Below are 10,823 nucleotides of genomic sequence, written 5' to 3' on the forward strand. Positions count from 1 at the left end.
CATCAATCAAGTAATCTGACTTATCATGTCACCACGGTGACAAATACAAGCCCAGCTCTAGTGTTTGTCATAAAATAACGAAACACCCTATTCACTACAAGCAGCGGATTACTCGCCTGTAGTAACTAAATTATCTAAATAAAGTATAATTCAATAAAGAATACTAGGAATCCACGAAAAACTACTATCAAGGAGTTTTATCAAATCTATTTCATTATAATGATATCAACGAAGGATTTATATGTCCAGTAAGACGTGTTTTATTGTGTCAACGATAAAAAAGTTTGTGTTGCCAAATTGCCCATCTATTCTATTCTGAATTTAAATTTGAATTTTTCCGTTCGATTCCCGCCAATGTTGTAAAGGGCCGGTGTAGGCGTTTATTGTATTTTAAATTTTAATGCTAACCAACAGCTGTTGCCACGCTATTGTTCTATGTTCATTTCATTAGTTTGACAAAAGATGAGAACGTTTAAATGTTATGTAGCTAGATATTACCAGCTATTATGTCGTTTTTAGGGTTCCGTAGCCAAAATGGCAAAAACGGAACCCTTATAGTTTCGTCATGTCCGTCTGTCCGTCTGTCCGTCTGTCCGTCTGTCACAGCCGATTTACTCGGAAACTATAAGTACTACAGTGATGAAATTTGATGGGAATATGTGTTGTATGAACCGCTACAAAAATATGACACTAAATAGTAAAAAAAAGAATTGGGGGTGGGGCCCCCCATACATGTAACTGAGGGATGAAATTTTTTTTTTCGATGTACGGTGGCCTGCGCCTAAAAGTAATCAGGCGAATTGGAAACAGTAATGCCATCTAGTAACCAGCTTGTAAATATAAGTTACGGGGCGGTGGCGGTAATAATAACTGATAGCATATTTCGAGAACGCTATCATGGTCGGTGATAGTCCCGAGTGGTTAAGCATTCATGAATTGATGCGGCGGCATGAGGTCCCTGTGTTCAAGTCCTCCACTAAATAGTAAAACTATTGGTTTTTATTTTTAAATGAAAAATGAAAATGAAAAATTTCTTGAAAAATTTCTTTATTATACAATTGTTACAAATTTTATGATGCACTGCTTCTACATTAGGTTGCCCTGTGTCGTAGAAGACAGGCTCCTCATTAATGTGACAACTATTAAGTATAACAAAGAGAAGAAAAAAAAAAAAACTTGATATGAACTTAAGTTATTTTACAACTATTCATGCATGTGTAGTGAGTAGTGAGTGAGAAGTGTGTATGTGTGTGTGTGTGTGTGTGTTTGTGTGTGTGTGTGTGTGTGTGTGTGTGTGAGAGAGAATGTATGTGTGTGTATATGTGTGTTTGTGTGTGTGTGTGTGTATATGGGCGAAGGTTGAATGTGGCGTCTATAAATAAGAAAAATTCAAAAAAGAAATTAAAAAAAAAGTATACAATATGTAACTTAAACTTGGATATAAAATAAGTCCTCAGTTGATTCGTAATCAAATTGACTCAGCCAGTTTATAATGAACTTTTTGAAATTGAAGTTCTTGAAATTGACAAGTTGATTGTCCTCAAGCAAGACCATGTTATATAGTTTAGGGGCAATGTAATTAAAATGTCGTTGGCCTATGGCTGATTTTACAGGACGAATATAAAATCTTGGCACTCTTCTAAGCATAAGTGGTTCGCTAGGGACAACTTTGGAGTGGAATCTTCGCAGGACCTGATAAATAAACAATTTACGTATAGGAAGGACATTCGCGTCTTTGTACAAACAGTCTGTAGAGTATCGGTAAGGTAGACCAAGAGCAACTTTAAGAATAGCTCTTTGAGCTCTTTCGACTTCCAACAAATAAGTTTTAGCTGCACAGCCCCAAGTACAAATACAGTATGTTAGAATACTTTGGCATAGCGCTTTGTAGGTTGAGATTAACAGCTTTTGGTCAGCAGCTAGCCTTAGATTTCTAAAAACATGTATGAGCTTCCGAGCCCTGCCTGATAGGCTTGATATATGCGATGACCAGTTCAGCTTGTCATCTAAAATTACACCTAGATATTTTACGGTGGGAACTCGCGCAAGAACGGTACAGCTACAGTCCCTGACACAGTTCCTGTTGCACGGAAATGTATGAATTTTGATTTCGAAAGATATATCAGGTTCGTTGGCTTTAGTTTTGCTGAAACAAAGATATTTAGTTTTGAGTGCATTAATAGTAAGAAGATTATCCTCCAGCCATGTCGTTACCCTACACAAGCCCTTCTCTGTTAGAACACGTACCTCTGGCCAAGTTTTACCATGAAACAGTACGACTGTATCATCAGCAAACATGACCAGGTCTGCACCAGGTATGGAGAGATTGCATAGACTGTTAATATACAGAAGGAATAAGGATGGACCAAGTGTGCTGCCTTGTGGGACACCATAAGTGCATTTGGCACTTTCGCTAAGATAAGAACCAAGTCGCACACACTGTTGTCGGTTAGTTAAATAGTCTTCAAACCAGGAAAGTACCGTACCTCTGATGCCTAGATTTTCGAGACGTCTCAGAAGAATCGGGATCGAGACCGTGTCGAAGGCTTTCTGGAGGTCCAAAAAGACTCCGACACAGCTCTCTCCTTGGTCCACGTAATCAGTGATCATTGAAGTTAGTTTTAGTACTGCGTCCTCGGTAGATATTCCTGATCTGAATCCGTATTGGTTAATGCTGATTAAACCAGAGTTATTTGCATAATTAATTAACCTTCTGTTCACTAGCTTTTCTAGTATTTTAGAAAGGATTGGAAGAAGTGCAATTGGTCTGCAGTTGGTTGGTTTGTCACGTTCTCCTGACTTAAAAATTGGGCAAACAACGGCAGACTTGAACAGTGTTGGGAAGACCCCAGTAGAAAAACTCAGGTTGCATAAAAAGGCGATTGGTTCTAATAGAGTATCGCAATTAAGTTTTAAAATCTTTGCCGAAATTTTATCCCCCCCGGCTGCACTATTAGAGTCAAGTTGCACAATAATTCTTTCAATTTCATAGGTATCTGTAGGAGCTAAATACATACAATTTAGTGGGGTAAAATTATCTGTTGCTCCTGTCACTAATGCTGACTCACTGGTCTTCATAATTCGCATTGTAAGCCCAGCTAGTTCGCTACCTATGGATGTGAAGTACGTGTTCACTTCATTAAGAGATTCCACAGGAAGATCCTTTATTTTAAGTAGTTCTAATGGAGGTTCTTTTGATTTAGTAAGGTTGCAAAGTTCTTTAATTACCTTCCAAGTTTCTTTGTTATTACCAGCAATTTTTTTTAGTTCGTTGGCATAGTATTCCTTTTTTGAATGCTTAATTATTTTATTACATATTTGTCTATAATTTGAATATTCTTGTAGTAGATTAATATCATTAGGTTGTTTTTTAGTTTTTTTAAATAATTTGTCTCTTATTCGAATCGATTTCATCATTCCTATAGTTATCCAGGGTTTAAGGGGTTTTAATTTCTTAGAAATTGTAACCACAGTGGTGTTTTTGGAAATAATTGTTTGAATATTTTGTGATACATTTGCAGTTGCTTCGTTAACGTCTTTACAAGAATACAAAAAGTCCCAGTCTATCTTTTTTAGCTCAGAGCGTATACATTCGTAGTCTATAAATGATTTAGTAAAAGGTTGTGTAGGTTTTTTATTTATCGGTTTATTTATATGAATTAATATTGGTGAGTGATCAGTGAATGCGTCGAAGACAAAAGTATGACAATCATACTTACATTTAACCATGAAATGGTCAAGGCATGCATTCTGTCTAGTCGCTTTATCAATACCCTGCCTTAGCCCGTGGAAAGCCATCATATTAAGGTAATCATTTGTTTTAGTAGTTGCATTTCCTGGCAGTGTATCGATGTTGACGTCACCCGTAAAAATTATATTACCTGTTTGTAATGTCTGTAGAAAGGAATTTAGGGAATTAATGTAGTTGGTGGGGTTTTTAAAGGTCGATGGGCGATAGGTACAAATAATGGTGAGGTCATCGGGTAAATCGAGCCGTAGACAATTACCTTCTTTAATGTTTATTTCGGTGCTTATTACTGAAATGCTAGACTTGACATAAGCAACTACGCCATCGTTTTGGTTATAGGTTTAATGGTTATAGGTTAAATGCCTTTTAACATTCTTGATATCAGTAGTAAGCACCGATAAGTAATATTTAGAAGCCAAAGCGATTTATAAAACGTTGAGTGGAACGCAAGTGTTGTATTGTCTCAAAGAACTTTGGGAGTCATGATCACATATACTTAATATATTATATAGTTCTACCCTCAATCTTATGAGAACAACTCAATAAATAAAAATAAGCAAGTTTTAGTTAGTCGTCCGCTACATTGCACCTGACTACCTACTACTAACTATTGTTGATTATTGATCCCATCAATAATCAACTATTTTAATTTAGTTTTTTAAATACTAACAAACCCTTAATCGAATTAAAAAATTAAAAAAAGAAAGTAAAGTAAACTTCTATCATATGATCTTTAAGTCACAAAAAACAATAACAGGATGCGAAGTAAGTATCAACAAATTCGTAATAACTCATGCGGCACCGCCGCGCCACGCCTTAACAACTACGCCACAGTCACTATGACGAAATTGTAAGAAATTAACTACCTAATATACACAGTAGTAAAAACAGCGAATACAAACAATATCGTACTGCTCAAACACTCTTACTTATAGAACAACAACATGCACTTATCAAAACACACGTCCAATACGTTGTAGTTACAAGGTTTTTACTAGATGGCATCACTGTGCGGACCGTGCCTGCATACTTTTAGGCGCAGGCCACTGTACATACCCGTGTGGGGTATCAATGGAAAGGTCTTTTAAAATGATATAAAGTTTTCTAAAAAACATTTTTATTAAAGTGAACGGTTTTTGAGATATCAGCTCTCAAAGTCGTAAAAAGTATGTCCCCCCCCCTCTATTTTTATAACTACGGGGTATAAAATTCAAAAAAAAATAGAGGTGATGCATGCTAATTAACTCTTTCAACGATTTTTGGTTTGATCAAAGTATCTCTTATAGTTTTTGAGATAGGTTGATTTAACTGTAATGACATAATAAGTTTATTATATTTGCTGCTACGGAACCCTTTGTGCGCGAGCCCGACTCGCACTTGGCCGGTTTTTATTTTTCATTTACACATATGTTATGAGGAGTTACATGGATACTTAAGGAGAATTAATTAAAAACTAAAATGTGAATTCTGATCAACGAGGGTTAGTCAAAATCATATTGCCATCATCATCATCTTATGGCCTATTTCGTAAGCATACGCGTTGCCATGATATTACCGTACTTAATTCACATAGGTACTTTACATAAATATGGTCATTTCCAAATGTATTTACTCGTAAATCAGATTTTTAAGTTCATTTTGTACTAACTGACTGACGTTAGACAAGCGACTAAATACGTTTAGCGTTTAGTGAAATTCCACCTAAAAGTAAATTAAGCTTAATTAAACAACGAAATTTCAATATTGAAATCAAGTTTTAAAATATTTTCTTTAACTTTGTTTTTTTTTCGGTCTTATCCGTCGTTTTATAGAATTAGACCCGATTACCATTATTCCGCACATTAACCTACATCGCGTCTCCTACTCACTTTCCTAACAGTCCCGTGCCCGGGCCCACTTGACGTAGCTATAATATTGTGTCTATCTACTCTGCAAAAAATAAACCATGATTTCCATTATATTTGGTCAAATTTGATGTATGCATTTAACTGATATAAGTTATTGTTATTATTAAATGTGCAGCACTAATTACGAGCGAACGATGATAATGATAATAATATAGGTACTGTTTCAATTTATAGTACACAAACATTAGATTACGTCCAGTAGTGGACTGTTATAGGGTGATGATGATGATGAAGCATTAGATATTGTTTAACTTATTATGAGTACCTACTTCCAGGAATCCAAAAAATCATACTGTCCACATGGTGGCTGTTTGATATGAAGACTTTATATTCTGTAATAGATTGGACTTCGATTTCCTGGCGGGAGTGTCTAGCCGGCTACGTAACAGACGAGCCCAGAAAACGAGATTAATTCGAAAATAGAACAACAAAAAAAACTATTTAATGATACACGAAATCATGCCGTACATTTGGCACCATTCCCTTCGATATATTTTATATTTCGGATGGGCCCATTATCACAGCTACGTGTGCAGATGACTCACGAGCTATAACTGGACGGCCGGTGCGATGCGTAGTTCCGCGTTTTTACGTTTTTAGCGATACTTTATAAATAGCTTGCGAATATTCTCGGTGAAGTACATGCGTTTGTATAATTATTGTATGACTTCAACTTTCTGTTATAAAGAGAGGAGCACTTTTCACTGAAAGTAAATGAAATGTAGGTTACAAAAAAGGTTATCTTATGGTTTCTATGCGTAAGTTTGATAAATTTAAAATACTTACTATTATAAATATTCCGTTTTATACAATGACAGTGCCATGATTGCCCATTGATTCATCTGCCTCAACTTCTGTGGTTTAAGCTCATAACAACGGAATCTCAATAAATGTATCCCTATTGGGATCAGGCGATAAAAACCAGCAGTTACCCACATTTATAGTCGGAGCAATGTGAATAACCAATCAGAAAGCTCTAAACCAGTGAGACGTTTTAGTTGAGGCAACTTCATACTTCATTACTACAATGAAGTAAAAATTCAACAGAATCCTTTAAGGTAATCTCACCGTCTGATATCTTAAACATACGTATCTATGTATAGTAAATAAAACACAAAAAAAAAACACGCACTCACGCCTTGTACTAATGTACTCCCTTGCGGGGTAGGCAGAGGTGCATTGCTGCTCCCACTTTTCGCCAGAGTGTTATATTAGTCCCAATGTAATAGGGGGCGGGCCTATTGCCATTTTACGGGCACATCCAAGACCTATAGTAAATAAATTAACACAATTTAAAGTATGAAGCTTGCAAAGTAAACCGTGTTGTAACTGCCAGTAATTAATAGACCGTTATAAAGCGTATTCAATAGGTAAATAATTAATAAATACTTTTACATGAATGTTCCTAACCTATATCCAATGTGGATACAATGTAGCTAAAAATGAAACTATTACAATGCACGCCTTGGCCTATTTGCATACGTTTAAGTTGGCGTAGCAACAGCAACCGGCCCGGCCGAATACTTTATGATGTCATAAACTCACCAAGCTAATGAAATGCTGAAGAAATTCACAGGTGGAACCATTCATTCATACAATAGTGACTGTTTTTATATGTTACGCATATTATATTTAGGTTAGAAGTGCAGGTTTTGGGTCATCTACAGCTCATTATGTTAATTATTCTGCTAGATTATATAGCAGATACAGTTATTGTTAAATAAAGTAATATACAACGGTGACGTTCAGATTATATACAGTGCCACAAACTTATCTGTTCCGGTGAGAGCGAACTAAATTGATCCATATCTCATTACTTACTAATAAATTGTATATTGTAAATGATTAGATGGGTTTATTAACACCGCAAGAGCGAATTAACAATACGAGCAAACTTAAAATCTTATAGAATTAAGGAATATTAGACATTTATTTGAGCTGTCACCGGAACAGATAAGTTTGTGGCACTATAGTTCGGTTAGATAGTATACACAATCAAAGTTAAATTAATGCCATACCTATGTCTAGTTTTTACAAAATCTCAAAAACTGTACTAACTCTGTATTATAGAATCTGTATAATAGAGAGTTTGCAGCGTTTCTGAAGGCCTTTTACCACATATTTTGTCGGTGTAATGCGCTTGCCGAGTCACCGATGGCCTGAGAGATGAAAGAATGATAAACGTTTATTTGGCGCCTGCACGCAGACACACAAAACAATGTTGCCACAGTGAGGGAAACAATCTTAATTTCCTATTTGTACTTAATCGTTTTGTACGAATTTTGTTTATTATTGTAACTGATTTAGATATTAACTTTTGATTTAGATGAAAATTTAGGTGAAGGTTGACAATTTACATAAATTATTTTGTAACTTTAACTTTATTAGTTTTCAGTTTGATAGTCCGAAAGTATAGCTTAGGACATACCTATTACTAAAGCGGCTGTAACCATTTGGGATTTCGCAATAAATAAAAATATATAGTAGCCTCAATTTGTAATACCAATAAAGAATCGGCTCGCGCCAATAAATCTCCCGATAATTTCCCATTTCCCCGCACACGTGTCGCGGCTCTAAAATATGTGGGATTAAGAAATGGACAAGATAATAGTTGGGCGGCAGCCGAATTGGGCCGTGACGCCACTGATTGATAACACGGCGTCTATTCTGATAACAGACCTAACCCTATTTCTGCGGCTTCTTGTTACCACGCACAGAATTCTTAGTCCACCGTTAGAATCTCGGCCCTCTATTTTCATCCGTAAGGTGCTTTGTTTGGTTGTTCGCTCCACACACGTCGTTTATTGCTTGGTCACGTAAAATTCATGCGTGCCGCCGGTCGTGTAGTGTTATTTATTAAAGATATTTCTGTGTTCGGTGATAATTGTGTGTTAATGTGTAGACGCGCACGCATTTAGTAATCCGGCCGTCTGCCCCGCCTCGGCTCTATACACGACGATGGAACATACAATATTTACATCACATCCAACTTTCATCTTCCATACAAACGTTGTCTGGTAGAGATTGCTTTAAGCAAAAAGGCCGCTTTTTGTATTATTTATGTACCTACCTATGTTATAATATTATGTAGTTTATGGGATCTATTACATATTTCATTATTTTGGTTTAAATAAAGGGTTAAAGATTTGGTTTAAAAAAATTGTTGCAAGTACTCCAGTGGAAGTTTAAGTTCAATATTGAACTAACACCATCAAAGTTCGTGGTTCGGGCAAATGTTTGAATGAATAGAAAATGCAATTCACTCTCCCAACATCAATCGCGGCTGTCCCCAGGGCTCCCTCTTGTCACCACCGAGATTCATCACCATCTAATGCAATCAACTTCCTTTAACAATGTTCACATCTCTATAGCATTGTAGCTTGTAATTATAAGCCCTAAAAGCGTGAAGACTTTTGCAGTACACAATTAACAATGGGAGCATTTAAAATCGCATTTTCGACTTCATCATCGGACTAGGTGACAAAGTTTTGCGATCATGGCATGACCATGACTCAGCAACTAATGATATATAATAGTATTTCGCGCAACTTTAGAGCTTCTGATTGTTAGTTCTTGACGTATTGTTATGTTTAACAGAAGTAGCAGATGAATGGTGGGCTTCGTTATAATGCGTTAAATGTGAAGTATAGCACCGTGACAAAGCTGCAGTAGGTTTTTTAGGAGTTTCTAATGGTTTTTCTTTTTCAATTTGTAATAAAAATTTTTCGTTGTTACAGGTACATCACGCCCAACAAACACAAAGTGGCTGTCTCCTACTTCAAACATCGTCGTCGCAGTTCACCAAATTCGATTTATTATATCTGCTCTTACGCCACAATGGAAATTCTTAGTCATTTTTCCTACTTAACTAAAATAATTGAACAAAATAAAATTTGCAATAATGCATATCACTCGGTTTCATATATCTGCTTGTCAAACATCTTGTTGTAACGTGATATTGTTTACTGCAGTTTTGTTTCCACCTCGTTCTGTAATTTCCGTTGCGGCGAAGCAGAGGCGTCCACGTGTCTTACCTAGTTTTAATTATCGAATTTGATTCAAGAGGAAAACGCAAAAATGCCTCCCTAGTCTTTAAGTTTATTGACTTTATGATGTTCTTTGATCTTTACAACATTTTTCTGTTTTCCTTCTGGATCCTATAACTGACGGTATTTATGAATATTTTATTTATGTAAATTTATGATATTATATACAATAAATGTTAAACTGTGCTGTCTCAAGTTTTGAATTACATTGACTAACATTTACTAAAAATTCTAACGCATGACTTCAAAATGTTTTACTTTATCAACTCGCGAGTGTGCATGACTATTATATATTATTAAGTGTTTAAATAGTTTTATTATTATGTTATTTGATAAATTGCCTCTCCACTGAATTCATAAACAATATAGCACCAGCATATTTCAACACTTTCTCAGTGTCATTTTACTTTAGATGCTAGAAAAGACGAATATTCGTTAGTGTATTCGGTGGACGGACAATACAATACCATGACATGTTATTGAATAAGTCTGATTATTTTATATTTTAATTAATTGTTTTGGGTTTAGTTTCGGTATAGAAATGTTTACTTCAACAATTTGTTATTGTTTAATTGCGATTATTAATGTAAATATTGAATATATAATGTGAGAGAATCGTCGCCTTTGCTCTAAAAGCCAAGGTTTTAGCACCAAATAGTAAAATGTTGAACTTGGTAGTGCATGGCAGTACCAGAGTTGCATTTAAGTTTTTTTCCAAGAAAAATTTGATTATGCAATCAGATGATTTTTAATTTAATCGATTTGTAATTTTAAACTATTTTATACATTACGAGTAATTTTAATAAACTATTTCGGCATGAAATTCATTCTTTTACTTGACTTCTCTCCTCAAGAATAAGTGAGTTAGTTAATTATAATGAATATACATATATTATTACACTAGTTTCTAATGTCGTAGCGTATATGACCGTAATATTATTCAATTACCTCCCAGCTTTCATTTCTTATCTAGGTAGTCTTTGATATGGCCGAAAAATGGCAATCCTCCCTCTGTATGATTTAAACTCGATTTAACTAGTTTAAGTTAATCGTGCAAAAGTTGGAGAAAGTATGAGAGTTACTCAGTACCTTCCTACAAGATGTATATTTTTATGAATAGAA

The 10,823-nt window shown here is 35.3% G+C and overlaps 1 protein-coding gene across 3 annotated transcripts in view; it reads left to right on the forward strand.

Annotated features, from left to right (window-relative positions):
* The window catches only part of LOC125490957 (mitochondrial cardiolipin hydrolase-like), a 106,268-nt gene extending 95,744 nt beyond the window's left edge, over positions 1-10,524 (forward strand). For all 3 annotated transcript variants that reach the window (XM_048631507.1, XM_048631506.1, XM_048631508.1), the window contains one exon: positions 9,393-10,524. The gene's annotated coding sequence lies outside the window, so the exon portion shown is untranslated. The remainder of the gene's footprint in view (positions 1-9,392) is intronic.
* Positions 10,525-10,823: the final 299 nt, after the last annotated feature.

Source organism: Plutella xylostella, chromosome 29, assembly GCF_932276165.1.
Source record: "Plutella xylostella chromosome 29, ilPluXylo3.1, whole genome shotgun sequence".
Lineage (NCBI taxonomy): Eukaryota > Metazoa > Arthropoda > Insecta > Lepidoptera > Plutellidae > Plutella > Plutella xylostella.